The following is a 12,525-nucleotide window of genomic DNA, read 5'->3' as shown; positions in this document are numbered from 1 at the left end:
ATTTTATTAACCCCTAATCTGCCCCCCCAACATTGCCGACACCTACCTACATTTATTAACCCCTAATCTTCCGACCCCAACGTCGCCGCTACTATAATAAATGTATTAACCCCTAAACCTAAGTCTAACCCTAACACCCCTACACTTAAATATAATTTAAATACATCTAAATAAATTTACTATAATTAATTAAATTATTCCTATTTAAAACTAAATACTTACCGATAAAATAAACCCTAAGCTAGCTACAATACTGTATAACTAATAGTTACATTGTAGCTAGCTTAGGATTTATATTTATTTAACAGGCAACTTTGTATTTATTTTAACTAGGTACAATAGTTATTAACTATTTAATAACTACCTAGCTAAAATAAGTACAAAATTACCTGTAAAATTATTATTATCATTTATTTGTATAGCGCCGCCAAATTCCGTAGCTAAATTCTAACCTAAGTTACAATTACACCTAACACTACACTATCATTAAATAAATTAACTAAACTACCTACAATTAAATACAATTAAAATCAATAAACTAAATTACGAGAAAAAAAAACACACTAAATTACAGAAAATAAAAAAAGAATTAAAATAATTTTAAACTAATTACACCTAATCTAATCCCCTAATAAAATAAAAAAGCCCCCCCAAAATAATAATTGAGCCATCTTCACCCAGCCGGGCACAAGTGGTCCTCAAGAGGGTCCAAAGTCTTCATCCGATCAGGGCAGAAGAGGTCCTCCAGATGGCAGAAGTCTTCATCCAAGCTGCATCTTCTATCTTCATCCTTCCGGAGCTGAGCCATCTTCTATCCAGCCGACGCAGAGCCATCCTCTTCAAAGGATTCTATCAGCCAATCGGAATTAAGGTAGGAAAAATCCTGATTGGAACAGCCAATAGAATGCGAGCTCAATCCTATTGGCTGATCCAATCAGCCAATAGGATTTTTCCTACCTTAATTCCGATTGGCTGATAGAATTCTATCAGCCAATCGGAATTCAAGTGACACCATCTCGGATGACGTCATTTAAAGGAACCTTCATTCTTCGTTAGGACGTCGTTTGAAGAGGATGGCTCTGCGTCGGCTGGATAGAAGATGGCTCTGCTCCGGAAGGATGAAGATAGAAGATGCAGCTTGGATGAAGACTTCTGCCATCTGGAGGACCTCTTCTGCCCTGATCGGATGAAGACTTCGGACCCTCTGGAGGACCACTTGTGCCTGGCTGGGTGAAGACGGCTCAAGGTAGGGAGATCTTCAGGGGGTTAGAGTTAGTTTCTTTTAAGGGGGGATTGGGTGGGTTTTAGAGTAGGGGTGTGTGGGTGGTGGGTTTTAATGTTGAGGGGTATTTTATTTCTTTTACAGGTAAAAGAGCTGATTACTTTGGGGCAATGCCCCGCAAAAGGCCCTTTTAAGGGCTATTTGTAATTTAGTATAGAGTAAGGAAATTTTATTATTTTGGGGGGCTTTTTTATTTTATTAGGGGGATTAGATTAGGTGTAATTAGTTTAAAATTATTGTAATTCTTCTTTTATTTTCTGTAATTTAGTGGGGTTTTTTTTTCGTAATTTAGTTTATTGAATTTAATTGTAATTAATTGTAGTTAGTTTAGGTAATTTATTTAATGATAGTGTAGTGTTAGGTGTAATTGTAACTTAGGTTAAGATTTATTTTACAGGTAATTTTGTACTAGGTAGTTATTATTTTATCTAGGTAGTTATTAAATAGTTAATAACTATTTAATAACTATTGTACCTAGTTAAAATAAATACAAAGTTGCCTGTAAAATAAATATAAATCCTAAACTAGCTACAATGTAACTATTAGTTATATTGTAGCTAGTTTAGGGTTTATTTTATCGATAAGTATTTAGTTTTAAATAGGAATAATTTAATTAATTATAGTAAATTTATTTAGATGTATTTAAATTATATTTAAGTTAGGGGGGTGTTAGGGTTAGGGTTAGACTTAGGTTTAGGGGTTAATAAATGTATTATAGTGGCGGCGATGTTGGTGGCGGCAGATTAGGGGTTAATTAATTTAATATAGTTGCAGTGACGTTGGGGGGGCAGATTAGGGGTTAATAACTATAATGTAGGTGTCGGCGATGTTGGGGCAGCAGATTAGGGGTTTATAAGTATAATGTCGGTGGCGGCGGTGTCCGGAGTGGAAGATTAGGGGTTAATAGTATAATGTAGGTGGCGACGATGTCGGGGGCGGCAGATTAGGGGTTAATAAGTGTAAGATTAGGGGTGTTTAGACTCTGGGTTCATGTTAGGGTGTTAGGTGCAGACATATTTTTTATACCCCCATAGGAAACAATGGGGCTGCGTTAGAAGCTGGACGCTGCTTTTTTGCAGGTGTTAGGTTTTTTTCCAGCCAGCTCAGCCCCATTGTTTCCTATGGGGAATCGTGCACGAGCACGTTTAGCCAGCTTACCACTGACTTAAGCAACGCTGGTATTGAGGTGAGATGTGGAGCTAAATTTTGCTCTACGCTCACCTTTTTGCAGTTAACGCCAAGTTTTAAAAAAAAGCCTCGTTAGCAACGCACCCCTGTTAACGCCAAACTCGTAATCTCAGCGATTGTGTTTACATGGACTTTATCCGTTCATGAAAATGTTAAAGTAATTCACATAACTACGCATGTAATATTAGGTAATTATCTAGATTTGCTGAGCGTATAACTGCTTCTAAATAAACATTGCTGAGTAATGTGTCACCAGTTTCCAAATAAATAATTAGCCAAAGCCCTGTTATAAAGGATAGATACATTGTCCGTGCCTTTACTGTACGATCGTACTTTGGTCAATGAATATGAGCCAATTGGGATCTCAGAACAACACAGGTTATTAAAGGGATAGTAATGTCCAAATTAAACTTTCATGATTCAGATAGAGCATGAAATTTTAAACAACTTTCTAATTTACTTTTATCTTCACATTTGCTTTGTTCTCTTGGCATTCTTAGTTAAAAACTAAGCCTAGGACGGCTCATATGCTAATTTCTAAGCCCTTGAAGGCCGCCTTTTATCTGAATGCATTTGACAGTTTTTCACAGCTAGAGGGTGTTAGTTAATGTGTTTCATATAAATAACACTGTGCTCATGCATGTGGAGTTATTTAAGAGTCAGCACTAATTGCCTGAAATGCCAGTCTGTTAAATGATCTGAGATAAGGAGGTAGTCTGCATAAGCTTAGATACAATTAGGAAAAAAAGAGGTAGAAAAACTTGCGCTGAAAACACTTAGATTATGCTTCACATTAGATTCCAGGCAATCCAAAACCTGATACAAAAAGATATAGCAAAAAGAGGGAATGTTTGATATGAAGCGCCCAAAAATATTTTAGGCTTAAAATCTAAAAATATACAAGCACAAAATATAAAATATATATATGCTATAAAAAAGGTAATCTTGTATATAGAATAAAATAAAGTCACATAACAAACCTATTGTGATACACCATGCAGTATCTGAAAAGATATAAGCCTCTGCTTTTTTTAATATAACAATTTCATCAATATGTGGATAGTTAAAAAAACACCTCACACAAATAATGTATAAAAAATGTAATATTTTATTGAAATAAATAAAACTAATTAGTTTGAATCATGCATGAACTTCAGTACTAATAGTATAAATAAATAATGCTTAAAATCTCCCTTTAGGAGAAATTACGAAAAAGTCTGTGTGCACCTTTAAAATGCAGTCGTGTGTATTGTTACAGTTCCGATATGTGATATATAGCCACAGTTCTTATATTCCTTTGTATCCAATTTGCTTTTGGGCGTAGGTAAACCTCCAGATTAATTTAGGTAAATTATACTCCTTAATGGTAAAGTCTTACCGCCTATCCTTCGTGTCAAATGTTTGACTTTATCTGATAGGACCAAACAAAGAGTGGATCCGTTGGTCAGCGGTGTGTGCATTCCTTAATGTGATGTGTCCTCGTATCCGTGCAAACCTTACAGCACACCCACCAATTCGGGATGACAATTTGGGATGCTTTTTTATAGCATATATATATTTTATATTTTGTGCTTGTATATTTTTAGATTTTAAGCCTAAAATAAGCTTAGATACAACCTGGCCACCAGGAGGAGGCAAAGACACCCCAGCCAAAGGCTTAAATACCTCCTCTCATCCCCCAGTCATTCTTTGCCTTTTGTCACAGGAGGTTGGCAGAGAAGTGTCGGAAGATTCAGAGTAGTCTCTTATGGAGGGTAGTACTCTTTGAAATGGGACTGGAGTTTTAAGTCGTCCTGTCAGTCTCTCAGTGAGAGCATGGGTGAATGTTTGAGTCCGGAGATGCAGGGAGAGTTTTCTGCGAACCCATCCCGACTCAGTTTAACAGTTCTGTTACCAATCAGCGTTGATGAGTTTCGCTGCCTGCTTTTCTTCTCTCAAGTCCATGTCAGGAGCACTGCTATTACCCTGTCACAATTGAAGGGCCGTGTTCCTGTTCCACGACGTTGATTCTGGTAAGATCGTTTCATTTATATACATATTTGATAATGCATGGAGACAGGGTCACAGTGTGACTCCTTTTATCTTTATAAAATCTAGGGTAATATCCTCTGAAGGGGGCTGTTTAACGGGGGGGGGGTTATTATACATAATATTGTTTATTGTGTTTGTTACTGCATTTGTGTGAGATGAGGCTCTGCCAGTGTGGAACACAGTTCATAGAGAGACATTGAGGCAGGCTTTTTTGGCTCGTCCTTCTCTCGAGTGCAGGGGCGGTCCTGCATGGCACTCCATGTGACCGGGTGTGGCCTCTACAACTTCCTCTTTCTCAACCTGCGTTTAGAGGAGATGCAAGCTGTTTCTTATAGTCTGGGTCATAGGAAGTTGTGAGTGCCCCGGCCATTGGGATAGAAAGGTGCCTTTTATTTTTTAATCAAGTTCGTAAATAAGGTGCAAGCTATGGAGGACTCTGATATATTAGAGGATACTCCCTCTTTATCTAAATCCATTAACTGTGTATATTGTGAGGATGTTCCAGTTTAGCCGACACAACTCTGTTCCCCATGCTTTGACAATATTGCTATTTCCAAAAAGAATAACATTTTTAGTACCACTGAGCTGTCCACCTCTGAGGGTTCTCCGCCCCGCGAGGTGCGTTCCCTGCATTCATCTCTGATTACACAAGCAGTTCCCCAGGGCACTACTAATCCTCCCACGGGAGGGGCCCTTTGGCCTCCAGACTTCGCCGATCAATTACAGACGGCGGTTTCTGCGTCCATAAATGTGATGCCTCGCCCTACTAAGCGCAAGCGGAAGGTACGGCACTGCTATCCGTCTCAGGGGTCTTCGACTCCGCTGGATGTCTTGGAAAGATTTTCAACTGAGGAGGACAACTCCGAATTATCGGAGGATGTCACTTCTGGGACGGAATAAGCTACTTCTAGGCCTCCGTCAGTGGAGAAGCCTGATTTTAAGTTTAAGATGGAGCATTTGCACTATCTGTTAAAAGAGGTGCTTGATACGTTGGAGGTTCCGGAGCATAAACTACCGGAGGAACCTTTGATTTCTAAACTTGTCTATGAGGACAGGGTAGTGCCTCAGGCAACTGGGTTCCAGACAAAATAGCTAACATTATTAAGAATGAATGGGAGAAACTTGGATCGCCCTTTTCCCCCTCTTCTTTTTTTAAAAAGCTTTTCCCTGTTCCTGAAGCGCAGCTTGAACTGTGGGGAACCATCCCTAAGGTGGATGGTGCTATCTTTATGCTTGCTAAGAGAACGACTATTCTGATAGTGGATAGCTCCTTATTCAAGGAACCCATGGATAAAAAGATGGAGTCCATGTTGTGGAAGATGTTCCAACTTATGGGGTTCCTTTTTCAGCCAGCAGCGGCAGTCGGCCGCATTGGTGGGTGCAGCCACCTACTGGTGTGACGCACTAGCAGCGATGGTCGATGTGGAGACTCCTCTCGATGAAATCTTGTATTGAATTAAGGCTTTAAGGGTGGCTAATTTGTTTATTTGTGATGCTAACATGCAGATTATTCGCCTGAATACTAAGATATCAGGGTTTTCTGTTTTAGCCCACAGGGCTCTGTGGCTAAAGTCATAGTATACTGACATGACGTCTGTCTCTCAAGTTTTGTTTGGCCCGGGCCTGGATTCTATCATCTCTATGGTCATGGCTGGCAAGGGTGCCTTCTTGCCTCAGGATAAGAAGGCTAAGCCAAAGGGATCTACTTTTCATCCCTTTCGTGTGTACAAGTCTCAGCGTCAGCATCCTGCTGCAAAGTTAGAGCAATCCAAGGGACCTTGGAAGCCAAATAACTTTTGGAACAAGTCCAAGCAGAACAAGAAGCCCGCTGAGTCAAAGTCGGCATAAAGGGGTGGCCCCTGGTCCGTCATTGGATCATGTAGGTGGCAGATTATCTCTCTTTGCAGAGACCTGGAGAAGAGATGTTATAGACCCTTGGGTTCTGGAGGTCGTATCCCAGGGTTACAGGATAGGTTTCAAGTCTTATCTGCCCAGAGGCAGATTCCTCCTGTCAAACATATCTTCCAGACCAGAAAATAGAGATGCCTTCCTGGGGTGCATGAAGGATCTCTCATCTCTGGGGATAATCGTCCCAGTTCCTCCAGCAGAAAGAGGTCTGGGATATTATTCAAACCTTTTCGTGGTCCCAAAAAAGGAGGGCACGTTCCGTCCAATTCTGGACCTAAAAGCCCTAAACAAGTTCTTGTCAGTACCATCGTTCAAGATGGAGATGATCAGGTCAATTTTGTCCCTGTTGCAAGAGGGGCAATTCATGACAACTATAGACCTGAAGGTTGCCTACCCCTTCATGTTCCAATCCACAGGGATCACTTCAGGTTTCTAAGGTTTGCCTTCCTGGACCAGCACTTCCAGTTTGTGGCCCTTCCGTTTGGTCTGGCGACTGCCCTAAGAGTCTTCACAAAGGTTCTGAGAGCTCTACTCACAGTGATGAAAGCAAGATGGATTGCGGTGGCACCTTATTTGGACAATATCCTAGTCCAGGCTCAATCCTACAGCCTTGTGGAGGATCACTCAAGAGCTCTTCTCCTTCTCCTTCGATCACACGGGTGGAAGATAAATAAAGGAAAGAGTTCATTAGTCCCCAGCAACAGGGTGGAATTTCTGGAAACGATAATAGATTCTTCAGCCATGAAGATATTCTTGACAGATCAGAGACATTGCAAGCTTGCGTCCAACTGTCTAGCTCTTCAGACATCCTCCAGGACATCTGTGGCCAGGTTTATGGAGGTGATGGGGCTCATGGTATCCAGCATAGATGTCATTCCATTCGCCAGGTTCCATCTCAGACCTCTTCAGCTGTGCATGTTGAGACAATGGAACGGAGATCATTCAGATCTATCCCAACAGATATCTCTAGACAGACCAGTGTGGGAGTCCCTATCTTGGTGGACCAAACCGGGGGACATCCTTTTTGAAACCATCCTGGAAGATTGTGACCACGGATGCAAGTCTATCAGGATGGGGAGCTGTTTGGGTTGCCAGAAGGGCACAGGGCAGATGGACTTGAGAAGAGTCAAGACTACCTATAAATATTTTGGAACTTCGAGCAATATTCAATGCTCTGAGGGCCTGGCCCCTTCTGGGGTCGTCCATATTCATCAGATTCCAGTCGGACAACATTACCTTGGTGGCTTACATAAACCATCAGGGGGGATAAGAAGCTCCCTCGCCATGAGGGAAGTCTCTCAGATTCTGGAATGGGCAGAGAGACTCACAATTGTTCGCTCTCAGTGATCCATATTCCGGGTGTGGACAACTGGGAAGCGGATTTTTTGAGCAGACAGACGTTTCATCCAGGGGAATGTTCCCTCCATCCTGAGGAGATCTGCAGCAGATCGGGGACGCTGGAGATAGATCTCATGGTGCCCAGACTCAATTGCAAGCTACCCAGATATGGGTTGCGATCCAGGGGTCCCCAGGAGGAACTGATAGATGCCTTGGCGGTACCCTGGGACTTCAACCTAATTTACATATTTCCACCGTTACCTCTTCTACCTCCGGTAGTGGCTAGTGATGTTGCGAACAGTTCTGCCATGAATAGTTCGCAGTGAACATAGCATGTTCGCGTTCGCAGCGGACGGCGAACATATGCGATGTTCGATCCGCCCCCTATTCGTCATCATTGAGTAAACTTTGACCCTGTAGCTCACAGTCACAAGACACATTCCATATAAAAAAAAAACTTTTTTTAATTTGAAATAATAGCAGTCATTTTCCTTCACACGTGTGTGTTTGAGGTCCTGCAAGGGCTCAGTGTGACACCAGTGCAAGTCATATCTGCTAAAAAAAGTAGTGTACATTTAAAAAAAAAAAAAAAAACCTTTTTTTAAATTGAAATAATAGCAGTCAGTTTCCTTCACACGTGTGCGTTTCAGGTCCTGCCAGGGCACAGTGTGACACCAGTGCAAGTCATATCTGCTAAAACAGTAGTGTACATTTAAAAAAAACAAAAACTTTTTTTAATTTGAAATAATAACAGTCAGTTTCCTTCACACGTGTGCATTCCAGGTCCTGCCAGGGCACAGTGTCACACCAGTGCAAGTCATATCTGCTAAAACAGTAGTGTACATACATTTAAAAAAAAACAACCCATTTTTATTGTGAAATAATAGCAGTCAGTTTCCCTCACATGTGTGCGCTCCAGGTCCTGCCAGGGCACAGTGTCACACCAGTGCAAGTCATATCTACTAAAACAGTAGTGTACATACATTTTAAAAACAAACAAACCTTTTTTTACTGTGAAATAATAGCAGTCAGTTTCCCTCACACGTGTGCGTTCCAGGTCCTGCCAGGGCACAGTGTCACACCAGTGCAAGTTATATCTGCTAAAACAGTAGTGTACATACATTTAAAAAAAAAACACCTTTTTTATTGTGAAATAATAGCAGTCAGTTTCCCTCACACGTGTGCGCTCCAGGTCCTGCCAGGGCACAGTGTCACACCAGTGCAAGTCATATCTACTAAAACAGTAGTGTACATACATTTAAAAAAAAAACAACCTTTGTTTACTGTGAAATAATAGCAGTCAGTTTCCCTCACACGTGTGCGTTCCAGGTCCTGCCAGGGCACAGTGTCACACCAGTGCAAGTCATATCTGCTAAAACAGTAGTGTACATTTAAAAAAAAAAAAAACTTACACTACCTGAACGATACAACATCATACCTGATGTTTTAAAGCACGTTATTCCAAACAATTTAGGAATGTTAGGTGATTTATGCCCTTTATGGATTAAAACCAGACTCTGCATCAACTATGTAATTTTCCATGGGAGTTTGCCATGGATCCCCCTCCGGCATGCCACAGTCCAGGTGTTAGTCCCCTTGAAACAACTTTTCCATCACTTTTGTGGCCAGAAAGAGTCCCTGTGGGTTTTAAAATTCGCCTGCCTATTGAAATCCATGGCGGTTCGCCCGGTTCGCGAACTTTTGCGGAAGTTCGCCATTCGCAAACGCAAAATTTTAGGTTCGCGACATCACTATTAGTGGCCCACATCAAGCAGGAACAAGCTTTGGCTATTCTGATTGTTCTGTCTTGGTCGTGGAGGATGTGGTTTGTGGATCTGGTGGTGATGTCATCATCTCTGCCATGGAAGTTACCTTGTCACAGGGATCTGCTAGTTCAAGGTCCCTTTCTACAACAAAATCTCGATTATTTGAGGCTGACTGCGTGGAGATTGAACGTCTAGTCTTAGCCAAGAGAGGATTTTCGGAAAAGGAGATTGACACTCTTGTTCAGGCCAGAAAGCCGGGCACTCGACGCATCTACCACATTGTGTGGAGGACCTACTTGTCCTGGTGTGAGGAATGAGGATACCGATGGCACAAGTTCAGGGTTTCCAGGATTTTGGCTTTTCTCCCGGACGGTCTGGATAAGGGTCTTGTCGCCAATTCCCTGAGGGGACAGATCTCGGCTTTATCAGTACTGTTGCATAAGAAGCTTGTGGACATTCCTGACATTCAGTCCTTTGTTCAGGCGCTGGTTAGGATCAGACCTGTCTTCAGAAATCCGGCTCCTCCTTGGAGCTTAAACTTGGTCCTTAAAGGGACACTGAACCCAAATCTTTTCTTTTGTGATTCAAATAGAACATGCAATTTTAAGCAACTTTCTAATTTACTCCTATTATCAAATTTTCTTCATTCTCTTGGTATCTTTATTTGAAATGCAAGAATGTAAGTTTAGATGCCAGCCCATTTTTGGTGAACATCCTGGGTTGTCCTTGCTGATTGGTGGATAAATTCATCCACCAATAAAAAAAGTGCTGTCCAGAATCTGAAGCAAAAAACCCTTAGATGCCTTCTTTTTCAAATAAAGATAGCAAGAGAACAAAGAAAAATTGATAATAGGAGTAAATTAGAAAGTTGCTTAAAATTGCATACTCTATCTGAATCACAAAAGAAAAAATTGGGGTTCAGTGTCCCTTTAAGGTCTTGCAGAGGTCTCCGTTTGAGCCTATGCATGCTCTTGACATTAAGGTTCTTTCATGGAAAGTCCTATTATTACTGGCTATTGCATCGGCACGCAGAGTCTCTGAGCTGGCAGCCTTGCAATGTGAGCCTCCCTACTTGGTTTTTCATGCCGATAAGGCTGTTCTTCGCACTGGATTGGGATTCCTTCCCAAAGTAGTGTTGAGTCATAACATCAATCAGGAAATAGTAGTTCCTTCTTTGTGTCATAACCCTTCTTCTTCCAAGGAGAGGTTACTTCATAATCTGGATGTGGTGTGGGCATTGAAGTTTTATCTTCGGGCCACGAAGGAGTTCAGACAGACTTCATCCTTTTTTGTTGTGTATTCGGGGAAGCGTAGGGGGCAAAGGGCCTCTGCCACTTTTCTGTCTCTTTGGTTGAGGAGTATGATCCGTCTGGCATATGAGACAACGGGACACAAGCCTTCTCAGAGTATTACGGCTCACTCGACTAGAGCTGTGGCCTCTTTTTGGGCCTTTAAGAATGAGGCTTCTATGGAGTAGATTTGTAAGGTGGCCACTTGGTCTTCCTTACATACTTTTGCAACCTTTTATAAATTTGACATATTTGCTTCGGCGGAAGCAGCTTTTGGGAGAAAGGTTCTGCAGGCTGTGGTGACCCCAGCATAGGGTCTGCCTCCTTTTACCCTCCTGTTTTTTTTTTTCATTCAGTGTCCTCTAGAGCTTGGGTATTTGTTCCCACAAGTAATGAACGAAGCAGTGGACTCTCCTCCCATTAAGATGGAAAACATAAATTATGCTTTCCTGATAATTTCGTTTCCATCGATGGGAGGAGAGTTCACTGCACCCGCCCGTTTCTCCTGTGGGCGGACCTAAATTTATATTAATCTCCTGGCACCATTTATACCCTGATATTTATCCTACTGTTCCTTGTTCCCTTGGCAGAATGATTGGGGGATGAGGGGAGTGGGGGAGGTATTTAAGCCTTTGGCAGGGGTGTTTTTGCCTCCTCCTGGTGGCCAGGTTCTTAATTCCTACAAGTACGAATGAAGCAGTGGACTCTCCTCCCATCGATGGAAATTAAACATTAAAAAAATGTTTTCTATAACAGTGTTGGTTATGCAAAACTCAGGAATGGGAAATAAAGGGATTATCTATCTTTTTAAACAATAACATTTTTGGTGTTTTCTATCCCTTTAAGGAGATAATCTGCATTACCAACCTTTAAAAGAACCTGTGGAAGACAGAGTGGGAGCAAAATGTTTTTTAACAGGTGTACTATGTCTCTCTCTGCTGGATGTCAGTATTATAGTATTACCTGATCAAAAAAAAAAATCACAGTTAACAGAAATCCTTTTTTTTTTAACCCATAAAGTATTGTATTATTGTACTGAATTAAAATATGTTCAATAATAGTCCACAAAATCACAACATTATATTTATAATGCAATTAAGCACATTGACAGTTTTAGCTGCTTTCATATGCAAGCACTATCTAGTTTGTGCAAATAAATAATAATAATTTAAATGAAAAACAGGAATTATTGTTATGTAATAGCATTGCTAAATAAAGTGTTTGGAATGCATAATAATGGAAGGCACCATGCCATACAAATGCAAAACACAAAATGGGCTGCCCCACCCAAACCTACTGCCCTAGGCACATTGTAACATTCCTGACTATGCTATATGTTGCCACTATATACACAGGACCCATTTCAAAGCAACACTTTAGAAGACAAGGACATTAAGATTTATTGGTGATTTTTAATGGGTTTTTTTTGTGTAAACATTAGCAAATTCCACATCACCTTATTTGTCCTAAAGAAAAGCAAGTTGGTTGTAGTTGGTTAACAAAATGTTTTTTTGTACTAAATAGCTTTCAAACCATCAGAAGTTCTGGAATTTTTTAGTTAAAGGGGATGTTACTATATAAGAATTTGAAATATACTCACTGTGTGTAGTGTATGAACCTCACCTGATTAGCCAGTTCCATGAGGAATTGTTTAAAGGGACAGTCTAGTTAAAATTAAACTTTCATTATTGAAGGACATGTAATTTAAATAAACTTTCCAATT

The sequence above is a fragment of the Bombina bombina genome, chromosome 3, assembly GCF_027579735.1.
Source record: "Bombina bombina isolate aBomBom1 chromosome 3, aBomBom1.pri, whole genome shotgun sequence".
In the NCBI taxonomy this organism is placed as follows: Eukaryota; Metazoa; Chordata; class Amphibia; order Anura; family Bombinatoridae; genus Bombina; species Bombina bombina.
This window is presented reverse-complemented; position numbering follows the sequence as displayed.